We start from the raw sequence: 13,370 nt of genomic DNA, 5'->3' as shown, positions 1-13,370 counted from the left end.
AAATTTCAATATCCGCCGAAGGAACGTAATTCGTAATTTGTTTTTAAAGTGTTAGATTTTACGAGAAAATTTTTATTTTTCGATGAGCAAATTGTCACCGGAGCAATGCCTTGCGAACACCCAGCCTGAACGTTATTGATACCCGTCAAACGAATGTCAGCTCGATCCGGAACGATATTTAAAGCGTGAGCAAGTTCTTCGGTAATTAATGTCCAAGTCGATCCCTGATCCAATAGCGCGCGTACTTTTATTAAACGACCCGAACTAGACGATACAATTACTTGAGCAGTTGCAAGAAGAACACGGTGAGAACCCAACGCTCCCGGTGCTGCCATATTTGAAAAAGCAACTTCAGCGACATCTGAGAATTGACATAATTCGGAGTTGGATGTTTGAACCTGCAATGATTTGTTGTTATTATTATTAACACTTAAATTTTGTTTAAAATGTAGTAAGGTATTATGTTTCGCTTTACAAATCGCACAAGAGAACGAACTTTTACAATTTTTCAACGAATGTCCCTTCGCAAGACAATTCAAACATAGATTTTTTGATTTTACAAATTTAAAACGTTCTTCAACTGAATTTTTCTGAAAATTACTACACTTAAATAATTTATGCGCAGAGTTACAGAATGGGCAACTATTTTCATTCGAAACAACATGAGATCTTACAATGACAGGTTTTATTTTATTTTCATCGCCTTTTTCAACAGCTTCCATTGCTCTTATGCGAGAATCTAAAAAATTTAAAAGCGTAGAAAAATGCGGATAGTCAATAGAATTTCCTAATTTTAATTTCCAGGCTAATCGAGTATTTGTATCTAACATTTGAGAAACATAATAAACCAATATGTCACTAACACCATCAGATGGTTGCTCCTTGTTTGGAGTGACAGTTAAACCTGAAAATCGATTCAAATTTTCTAACGCGGATATTTTTCCGTAACAATATTACGAATAGTTTTGAGGGATACAACGGAGTCACTTTTTATAGGTTTTATTGAAAACAAAGATTTTAATTCGGCATGAATTATAGCACGAGGATTTTCATATCTACTACGCAAACGATCCCATGCTGATTCGAAACTGTTTTCAGTAAGCGAAACGTTTTTCAACAATAACGAAGCTTCACCTTCCAGAAAGGATTTTAAAAAATGAAGCCTTTGTAAATTATCAAGAGAATTATTTTTAATTATTAATGAATTAAAATAATCGCGAAATGTTGCCCAATCTGTCAACTTACCGGAGAATTTCGGAATTGTGATTTTAGGAAGCGGTGTTGATTGATAGCAAGTAGTAGAAGTTGAAGGCGTTGATTGCTGTTGAATCGTCGAAGCTTTGACCTCTCTTTCCATACGAGCAACATCCGTCATAATGTAATCACTGAACTTCAAAAATGTTTCCTCTGCAGTCTCAAATTTTCCTTCAATAAAATATGGATCATCCTCATCCATCTTCGACTTCTGAATTTACTCCTCAATATTAACAGACAAATCCCAGATTTGTGAAATGAGTCTCAAACGATGGTTTAATGCACCTAAGGTTATGTCAGATGTAGTTCTGACAGCTTCTTTTGCAGAATTACAATGACGTTTTAAAGTAGTGAAGTTTCGTGTCTGTTGATCAATCAACTGTTTTATGGTAGGTTTTTCTTGTGCCGGAAACATGGCTGTGATTTAAAGCAAATTGAAATTCTAAAAAAGTTTTATCACTAACACAATATACTTCGATAAACACTAAAATATTTCATGATATAAATCAAATGTTCGAAATTCGTGAATCAGCTGTCTATTTTGTAAACATTTAAAGGTATGCGCACAATTTTTCGCGCATGAACGTAGAAAATAATGATGGCCGCGTTTCGACGAACAGCGACATCAACGAAACGACAAAAATGTTCAACAACGACACGAACGATTGCACAAAATTCACTTTTAATATATAAACACTTAACTTTTTATTCATTAAATTGTCATTATACTTTACATTAACTTTTAAAATTAACAGTGTAGAATTTAAATTAAAATATAAAAACTTTATTTAGAAAAAACGCGGACGAAGTTCCACCCAAAAGCATTTCATTCACGAGAAAATACTAAAATTTGATATTGTACGAACGAAACATTCGTACACGACACAAAATGAGCTCGAAATAGCCCTTATTACAGAATTACATTTCAATTAAATTGTTAATTGAAAAGCGAATAAAACGACAAAATTTTACGACACTGCGCAGCGATCTCGACCATACGAGCCAACAACTTTTTTCGAAGCAGCAAAAAACCGAAGCGACGCTTCGAAGCGATAGAAAACTATCGAGATATCGATCGACAGATCGGCGATAGAATCGACTTTTCTGTTCAGATTCAAACTTAAATTAAATAAAATACAATTCCTGAACACACTTCTATGTTACCATGTTTCAAGAACTTTTAATTTCTTAAAATAATATTAAGGTAATGTCACATTGAGTGGACCACCTGAGCTGAAAAATTGTTTAAAATAATAATAATTACTTTAATTTTATGTTTCTTTAACGTTTTCCTCTTCGAATTGCAACAACCAATCAAGGGTTTATCCTTTCCCGTTTAATTTACTAAAAATTTAGAATTTAGAAAAGATTAACTAAAAATGGTTGCGGGATGGGTTGTTTTAATTAATAAGCATTTATTTCCCTTATAAGTTTTAAATTTATTTTCCCTTTTCTTTTCAAAATTTAAGCGTAAACATTACAATAATTATATTTTCGCTTACCGCTAAACTTATCCTACCACCTCCAATTCGTAGAGATGGGCCTCGTTTAATTGTTTAGTGTTGATCACCTCGATTGTAATTTTCAATAATTCTTCGCTTGATCCCTTAAGATGTCGATTATTTTAAACACAATTCTTACGCCCGTGATTTTACTCGCGTTAATTCTACGTTTGTGTTGATTCTTTTTCACCACTATCGATTAACCGAGTTGTTAAAACTTGCCTTAATTAGTGTAGGAAACTAATTAAGGGACAGTTACGAACGCGTCTTCTTATTATGAATGACCGATTAATACTGTCCTGAACGAACTGTGATGTCAATTTTTATACCAGAAACTATATTTCTGTTGGAGGGAAAATCTGCAACTCTGACATTCCTCAGGGATCGTTGTCCCGTGTTGAAATAATTTATTATTTCTATATTTCGAAGGAGTACCCCTTTGGATTGCTTTTGCTGACTTTGCTTTCTTTTGAATTAAACAAGTCTATAGTATATTAATCCATGATTGCCAAAGACAAACGAAATTATTTGCAAAAATTGTTGCTTCATTATTTGGCAATCATTATTAATCTTTGTATATTTGTGTCCTTAGGGTTAACAACCTTGCAGCAATAAGTTATTGAACTTATTCTGATTTTAAGGAGGAATGTCATTACAGAGTATTTTGGTTGGTGTAACAATTGACATACGAGCTCATTTCAGAAAATGATTCAGTTGATTTGTTTGCATATTTCTTATAATAGGGATTCTCTCCTTTTTTTTAAATTTAATTATAATTAATGGATTATTGATTTGTTACAAACTACCATGGAATATTACAATTGTCGTCCCGATAATTTCCCATATTAAAGAAATACAAAATTGAAAATCGAAATCTCAAGTTCTTCTTTTAAGAAATATATATATATTTTTCTTAACAATCGAGATGTGTTTGTAATTGGCCTAAAATGTGTCCATTTTAATTATTCGTATATGGTTACATAATTCAGTGTGTGTACATGTATAATTGTAATACTATTGTATGTGTGCCTAGTGTATAAACCTATTAAGTCGATTAATATTTAAGTTTTTTTTTTTTTTTTTTAAAGTAAGTAATAAATAAATATATATATATACATTACAGTATTTATTAATCAACAATGACTAAGTTAATTAATTCATCTAAAATGTTTATATATATATTTTTATTTTATAATTTAGTGTCGATTTGACTGCTGTTCTATTTTAATTAGTAATTTTCTATCAATTCATAATTAGAATGCATGAAGTAATTTGTACAATTATATATTCTTATATCCTATTTTTTTATTCGATGTATTCCTTTGTTACTATTAATCTGTAAGAGTGTCTAACAATTAGTAATTAAAGTTAATCTTAAGCAAATTTAAAGATTTTGAAATTATCAGCTTCCTTAATAATTTTCTTGATTTTAACTAAACTATTTATATTATATATATATATATATATATATATATATATATATATATATATATATATATTTAAAAGAACTGTAGTTATAGTCATTAATCGAATTTGTTAATCTTAAACGTTAAGATATAAATTATTTAAAAAGTTTTGCAAAACTTATTTTATAGATATAACCTGATTCTTACGTAATTATACTTGATATTAATTTCCTAGATTGTAAATATATTTATTATTCGTAACGAAATTTAAGTTATCAAGGTAAAAGTCTTTGAATTGGAATTTTGGGGTAAGGACTTGTGGGCAAAATCTTGATACACGAGGTTGGATCTTCCGGGAAGTTGTTTGAAGAATCTGCGTCAGGAGTAGAGTTTTCAGGAACAATATCTTCAGGTGAACTTTCAATTTTTGTTAGTTTATTGTCGCCAGTATCGGTATTGCTTGTTCTAGATGCTGGAACAGGACCCTCGATTGGAGTTATGCCAATATTTTCATGACTGGCATCAGCAAAACTTAACCTTTGTCGAGAGAACAGGGATTTCGACTTCTTTATCTTCGTTGTAGTTGAGATGGGGGTGTTAGAATGTTTCTGAATAATTATTTTTCTAGTTTTCCAAGATATACAAATTTTAAATACCATCCACCCGATAATGGCAATTAGGACAATAGTTCCCATTCCTAAATAAGTTCCTTTAATCCAGTTATGATGGTATCCTTTTTCCGTTTGTTGTAAGGAAAACTCGTATAATTGTTGTTCTAACTCGTCTAAACTTTGTGAATTCTTTAAGAATTCTTTATCTTTAGGAAACACTATTTCGAAGTTTTCTTGAGCCATTTTCATTTCTGCAATCCTAGGGGAGAGATAATTTAAATTCAATTCGAATTCTGATTCGTATATTACTTCAGTTATTCCTTGAATCCTTGGTAATGCTGGAATCATGATATTTGAAGAGCTAGCATAGCAGCCTGGAGCTAACTGTAGTAGTCCTATTCCTTCGATAAAAACATTGGTACTGGGTTGTGAAGAGCAGTGAATATTAAGGATAGTTGAATTTCTTGTGGAATACAACCATCCTCCAATGGTGTTTAGCTTGATCCAGTGATTTTCTTCCTGGTACTCCAATAGAATGTGACATGATTTTAGTGTTTCCATTGTTGGATTTAATAGAAGTTTTATTTCGCACGGTAGTCTCCCGCGGATTTCATGAATGGCTATTCCATTTTGGCACAACAGATATTCTGTAGTTTTTTTACATGGTTCCAATTCTTTTTCATTAATCAGCATATAAGTTCGCATGGGCTCATCAACGGCGATGTGGGAGTAATTTGATTGAATGGATACCTTAGCAGATCTATTTCCAAGGATATCCTGAAAGACTGGAAACGAGTGCAATTGGTAAATCATGTAGTCCATCTTGTCCAACAGAGGAATGTCCACCAAAACCTTAAGGTGCCCTTCTTCTAGTAGTATTGTAGTTCTTGATAGTTGAATAATTTCTTCTATGCTGGTCCTCTAGTGGGAATGGAAAGAGAAGGTCGGTGATCTTGGATATCTCGAAGAACAAGAGTAAGTTGCGCACTGGAAATGAGTGATGGATGTAAGTGTCCTTTTCTAGCCGCACGTATGACTTCTAGCATCCTGGCTCCTACCTTACTGTTGTGAATTAATTGGGTTTTTATTCTACCAAGAAGATGATTTAAGTCTTCATAAAATTTTTGATGAGATTTCTTTATAAGATTCGTTAAATTATTCAGACGCTGTCCAAATTTATTGATTTTTATTTCTTGATTTTCAGCTCTCTTGTATAAAGAGTCTAAAAGAGCTCTAACTACGTGAGTCTGCTTCCCCACCAGATGGGAAATATTAGCTTGAGCTGCATTCAATTCTTCTATTTGCGATTGTATTTGTTGTCCATCTTCGTAATTTAGTACGCCGACGACAGGTCCCATTATTTTTCCAATAATACCTATTAATGGAATACTCCTCCTGGTCCTCATTTGTCCTTGAAGTTTTATTGAAGATATACTTTTTATCTTCTTTAATTCTGCTAATTCCGTTGAAATTTCATCTTGAATATCGGTGGCTGTATCCCAGGTATCTTCCCAGTTGTATTCTTTGATATAAGAGGAGCAGTCTGGTAGTTGATTTGGACAAATTTTATGGAGGTCTGTTGCTTTTTCTCGTAGATTAAGAAGCCATTTCTCTTGCTGTTCAATGTTTAGAAAAACAGCCAGTCTCCAATTGGAAGTAGATAATTTCATTAAGCCTCCTTATTCGTAGTATATCCCACTACTTTTGTTGAACCGGGTGATGAAATAATCTTCCGTGCTTGTGGTCTCTGTTGAAAATATCACGATACATGCCAAAATTAACAAGGTTACAGACATCATAATGCAGCTGGGCAAAACCTGTAATTCAGAATAATATTAATTTTGTGTTTAAGACTAACAATAAGTGGGTAAAACTTTGTCCTTATGCTTCATCACCCTTTCACCAAACTCGTTTTCTAACACTACATTATTGTTTTTGGTAAAAGCAACAATTGTGAATGGACCGTCAGCTCTTTTATCAAATTTGTTAGACCGTATTTCTTTTTGTACATATACTATGTCTCCTATTTTGGCTTTTAGAGGTCGAGCCTTGGAATCATAGAAATCTTTAGACTTTAATTTAGAAGCAATGATATTTTTAGAAGCAATGTTTTGTGTTTCGTTCAGTCTGGTGATCCGTTGGTTTGAGGCCTATAGCCTGAGGTGGTAATTTGTTTTATATGAAACAATTTTTCTAATTTTCGTAATAGAGAACTGATAAAATTCGCGCCTCTATCTGTTAAAATGCATTTAGGGGCTCCAAATTTTGAAATTAAGTCAGTTACTACTGTATGAGCGATGGTTGTACTTTTAATATCAGGTATGGCTACAGCAATGCAGTACTTGCTACAATTATCCTGCATTGTTAGGATAAATAATTAAATAATAATAATAATAATAATAATAATAATAATAATAATAATTAAATAATCTTTTTCTTCGTCTGACAAGTGGGAAGTATGAAGGGCTTCCTTGACTCTTTTTACTCTTTCTAAATAATCGATAGGTGGTTGATTTGATAAAATTCCAACTTCAGGTTCGGATGATTCTTCTCCTGGAAAGTTACAGTACTCAAATGGAATTAACTCTTGTGGGTCCAATTCAAAACGGATGTCTTCGTCACTAGTATTGATGGCCATGGCGTAACAGGTACCATTGTTATTGTTAACCAGAGCTTCTCCAAGATACAATCCGTCTGGTGTATTTACCTTTAGTAGGTATCCTTCCTTTAGTTTGGATGATGTCAGAACAGAAACTGGTTGCCGAGTTCGAGCCTTTATAGTGAGAATTCTCTTAAATGGTTTAATTTCTTTTCTTAGGCCTCTCCGGGCAGTCTGCGATTCTTTGTCAATAAATGGTAAGGGTTTAGTCGGTTCAGAAATTGTAACTAAGGTATTGTGTCGAAACGAAAGCTGAGCTTGTTCTTCTCGAAAATATGGTCTGCCAAGTATTCCATTAGTCGTGATAGGGAAAGAGTTTTTCACTATATAGAATTCTACGTTTCGATTATTGATTTTTAAATCTACGGTACCGAGTGTATTCACGGAATGGTTTGTTATACCGGATATTTGTAACCTTTTTGAAGTAGTAATTGGTAGTTTTGGTAATAAAACTTCTAATTTAACTAAATTTGAATCCGAGCCTGGGTTCGTTTGTATCTAAGTTGGAAACCTTAGATGAATCGTTTAGCAAAATTGATTCATTGTTTATTGGTTCTTCTGATTTTGATTTAAGAACTCCACTGTTGTTTGAAAGTGTACATTTCTCGGACGCTCCTGAGTAGTATGATTCATCGAGGCGCCCTGTTGATGAATCGGCTGGGAGTTTAAATATTTCGAAGGTCCTGGAGATTGCGCTCTTGGAGGAGTTGCATTTCTTTGTCGGATCTCCTTTGGCGGATAAGGGTAGTTTGGATATTGTGGATATGGAGGATATCCTTGATACGGGGGATATGGATAAAACATTGGTGGGAAATGCATTGGATACTGAGGAACTACAGGATTTGTCCCATATTGGTGTTTGTTTTGAGTAGTTGGTTCTGGAGTCTTAACCTTTTCTCGATGTTCTATAATTTTTGTATCTTCTTCCTCGGTTACTTTGGTTATTTTGTAGGAAGAATTTTTATTGGATACCGCTTGTAATTCCTCTTCGACATGTAGAGCGAACTCGAAGGCTTCACTCATGTCTTTCGGTTGACGCGTATCTACGTGGGAGCGCATTTCGTCAGGTAACCCACGTGTAAAAGCCGTAAGGGCGGAATCCATAATAGGTATCATCATAATCTGACTTTGAGGAATATTAGTCCCTTCTACAACCCCGGGGTATTTTTTGTTCAGAGCGTTTCTAGTCCCACTTATTAAGCCTTGCAACCGATCACAATAATCATTGACTGTTTCAGGCTGTTTTATTCTCAAATTAGTTATAGCGTTTAAATAGAATTGATAAGGCTTAGGGGCGCTATACCGCTTTCGTAAATGTTCGATTAGTTCATTCAGTGTATGAAACTGTTTGTCCCTTACACTTTCTCGAGCAGATCCTCTTAGTTTCCCTAAAATGGCTTTAATAAAGCCCGGTTCAGTCAAGGGTGTCATATAACTGACACTATTGTCTATGTCTTGCAGAAAATCGCGTAGGGGAGGGTCCCGTCCGTTAAAAGTGGATAAGTGCTGTACCCCTTTTTCTACTGTGTAGCATTCCATCATAGTAGCTACGGCTGCAGATTGGTCTGGTGCAGGTACGTAGACTACACTAGCGTTAGATGCAGTTGGATGTAGATGGTCAATGGTCCCATTATTACCAGATGTATTGGTAGCCATTTTGAATAATAGTAAAAATCGGTGAAAACAAAATTAAATTTACTTATTGCAGGACACAATTGATAATTTTAATCTTTGATTCTGATGAAGAACTCTACTGAAAGTTGATTCGTAAGTGCTTGATTTTTTTTTTTTTATTATTTGATTGATCTGTATTTTTTTTACGTTATAGTCAATAGTTAGTGGTGTAGTAATTCGTATAAAAAAAGCTTTTACGAAAGAATTAAATAATGTAAAAATAAATACTATTTAAAATAAAGTCATATGAATCTTATAATTAAGTAAAAAAAGTAATACGAATTTCTGACCAAAATGACGTTATGTACTGAACTGCAATTGTCCTATCATTTAATGTAAACAGTCTTTCATTTTTCCTTAATTGATAAGTTGAGAATAAAATTTAAATAATTAAATTTAAATCAATTAAGAAAACGATTGTTGATATTATTAACAATAATTACCATAAATTCTATTTTACATTAATTAAAAATGGTAAATTATTATTAATTAAATATGTAAAATTTGATTATAAAATAATTAAAAAGAAACCTTTTAATAGTAATAAATCTTTGAAATATTAACGAGAATTAATTTGTAATTTAGTAACAATTATATAAAATTAAAAATTCTATTTATTCGAACTGCTGAATTTGGATTTCTTATTATTTAACTTTTAATCAAACCAGACTTAAGAATAATTAAAATCAATTTAAAAAGTAAAATAATATTGAAATAACGAGGAACTGCAATGGATCATTTCCTATTTTATTGCTTACGTTTGTATAAGTGTAATTGTAGGTCAATTATATAAAGAAAGAAAATTGTATTTGATTAAAAATTCAGACAGAAAACTGACCTAAAAGTAAAAATTAGAGCAAAAGGAACAGCTGTTTATAATATAAAAATAATATTAATCTAACAACTTATTTAGAATAACATTTATTTATTTTTTTGTTAATATTTAGTTTCTTGAAAATCCATAACTGATTAGTGATAATTAAATAAGTGATTAGTTATATAGTTGTTTATACAATTTTAATTAGTCAATTATAAAAAAGATATCTGTTTGTAAAAATATTATATTCACTAACGAGTTCCTCTTTATTTTTCTGTCTTCTTTTTTCGTAATTTAATGCTTTTAATATACTTTAAAATATACTCTTTCTATTACATAAAAGAGAACAGTAAAAAAAACAATTATTTCAAAACAATTAGGAATTTTAATTATTTAAAATTTTCTACACTGAATTTTGATCTATTTATGTTTAAAAGAATTTAGTTTACTATTTAAAGGAAACGAATATATTTTTTTTAACAACCAAAATAAATAGATTATTATTAATTTTTAATATAAACAAAAATAATCAATTTATATTAAGGGGACTTTCTGGTTTAGAATTGACAAAAAAGGAAGGTTTTAAAACTTTTATTGTAAGAACAGGACATTGTAGCACATTGCGTAGAGAAAATTTAAAAAATATGTTTGAGTGTATTTAGTTCAATTTCATAGCTGTAGGTGGCGTCTTCCAAAAGATACCTTTTTTTTGGTACGTTAGATTCCGGGCAACCTGTAATACATAAATTCAAGTTCCAAACGGGAATCTCTTCATAAGGATTTATTCTTGTGCCTAAACCTCAAAAACGATTTTTTTTAAAGGTTTTTTTATTTTATATGTACATTTTTCTCAAAAACTCGCAAAAACGCCGTGTTTTTGGGTCAATTTACCTCCATATAAAAACACAGGCGGTAGAAATATGAGTTTTTAGAGGTTTAGGCACCAGTTTTTTAAATAAAGAATCGAAAAATTTTTGGGATTTCAAAATCGGTTCGGTAGATTTCGAGAAAAGCTCTGTACCAGTTTGAAAAATGAGTTTTCGAGAAAAACGCGTTTAAAGTTTTCATAACATAATTCATTGAGTCATGAATATCAAACAACTTTTTATTACAACAGAACTTCGTATGCCGCTGTTTTTGGGGTCGCTGATTACGAATTTGATGTCCGTTTTGGAAAATCCAAAATGGCGGATCCAATATGGCGGACGAAAAAATAAAAATTCAACCGGATTTGCTTAAAACTTGCTACTCGGGGGTTTTTGGGGTCGCTGATTACGAATTTGATGTTAGTTTTTGAAAATACAAAATGGCGGATCCAATATGGCGGACGAAAAAAAATAAAAATTCAACCGGATTTGCTTAAAACTTGTTTCAAGCTAATATCAATAAAAGAGGAACACCAAATATGTAAATAAGATAACTGTAGATTGTTGTTGAAATACATACCGTCATAAATATTGTTATAACTTTTGTTTTTGTACATATTTTTTAAAAATCGTTTTGGGACAGTAATTCTATGATACTAAGGAACATTTTTAAGCAAAAAAAAATCGATTTTTTTGAAATTCTAAACCAGAAAGTCCCCTTAAATAAAAAATTTTTTTTTTTAAATATAAATAATTTTATAAAGAATAATTTAGTTAATATTCAAACGATTTTTCTATTACTATAAAACTAATTCTGTCAATGATCAAAAGACATGATTTAAAAGAAGATTCGTTTTATGATTAATAAATAAATTTCCGTGAGTATAATATTCAATTTTAAATAAGAGTTATTTAAAAAGAATATAAGTATTCTCTTTCTATTTTAATTCTTATAATGTGTTGTCGCGAGTAAGGTAATCTGACCCGGGTTCACGTTACACTACAGACGGAAGTAGGTCAGTAGTCGTCTTCAAGTTCACTGTCGATTTCTGAATTACTTGAATCATCAATTTGTTCATATGATTCAGAATTTATTTCATTATTATACACATGAGGAATCAACTCAGGGAGCTCATCATCAAATTCTAGATCGCGAGGAATATACGGTATAGTCGACGCGATGCTATCAATGTCAGAGTTGTCAAGGTCGTCAGTACTGTCAAGGTCGTCAGTATTGTCAACATCGATTAATTGATTATTATTGTTGTAAGACTCAGATTGTTGTTCAATTAATAATTCGAGTTGATATTGTTCGACTAATGCTTCACTAGCAAGTCTTCGCACGATTACTTCCGAAATTGGTATTACTCCCGGGGGAGGAGGGATTACTTCGAAATCGTTAGAAAAACCAAATTCAGGGACAATATCTGCGATAGGTTTTTGCAGACACATCGAAAGGATAATTATATATAAATATATGTATAATATATGTTATAATTTTAATACACAGTAATCTCTTTTAAGGAATTGATATTCTTAAGAATAAGCAACTAATTTTTGCTTCACCTTTTTTTTAATAAAAAGTGGCCGTTCAACGAACCCAAAGAAGAATTATATTTATAGTTGATTTCAAAATAATTTAATTTAAAATTGTTTCAAAATTTTGTTAAGCAATTTATTAAGATAAAAATAAGTGGTAAGTAAAAGGGAAAATAAATCCCACCGCTGCCACCATTTGTAGTTAATCTTTTCTAAATTCTAAATTTTTAGTAAATTAAACGGGGAAAAACGAATCTCGCATTTTAAACAATCAAGGATAAACCCTTGATTGGTTGTTGCAATTCGAAGAGGAAAACGTTAAAGAAACATAAAATTAAAGTAATTATTATTATTTTCAACAATTTTTTTAAACAAAATTAATTAATTATAATTAAATTTAAAAAAAAGGAGAGAATCCCTATTATAAGAAATATGCAAACAAATCAACTGAATCATTTTCTGGAATGAGCTCGTATGTCAATTGTTACACCAACCAAAATACTTTGTAATGACATTCCTCCTTAAAATCAGAATAAGTTCAATAACTTATTGCTGCAAGGTTGTTAACCCTAAGGACACAAATATACAAAGATTAATAATGATTGCCAAATAATGAAGCAACAATTATTGCAAATAATTTCGTTTGTCTTTGGCAATCATGGATTAATATACTATAGACTTGCTTAATTCAAAAGAAAGCAAAGTCAGCAAAAGCAATCCAAAGGGGTACTCCTTCGAAATATAGAAATAATAAATTATTTCAACACGGGACAACGATCCCTGAGGAATGTCAGAGTTGCAGATTTTCCCTCCAACAGAAATATAGTTTCTGGTATAAAAATTGACATCACAGTTCGTTCAGAGCAGTATGAATCGGTCATTCATAATAAGACGCGTTCTTAACTGTCCCTTAATTAGTTTCCTACACTAATTAAGGCAAGTTTTAACAACTCGGTTAATCGATAGTGGTGAAAAAGAATCAACACAAACGTAGAATTAACGCGAGTAAAATCACGGGCGTAAGAATTGTGTTTAAAATAAT

This window comes from Leptopilina heterotoma, unplaced genomic scaffold, assembly GCF_015476425.1.
Source record: "Leptopilina heterotoma isolate Lh14 unplaced genomic scaffold, ASM1547642v1 Lhet_597, whole genome shotgun sequence".
Classification (NCBI taxonomy): Eukaryota; Metazoa; Arthropoda; class Insecta; order Hymenoptera; family Figitidae; genus Leptopilina; species Leptopilina heterotoma.
Note: the sequence above shows the minus strand (reverse complement) of the source record.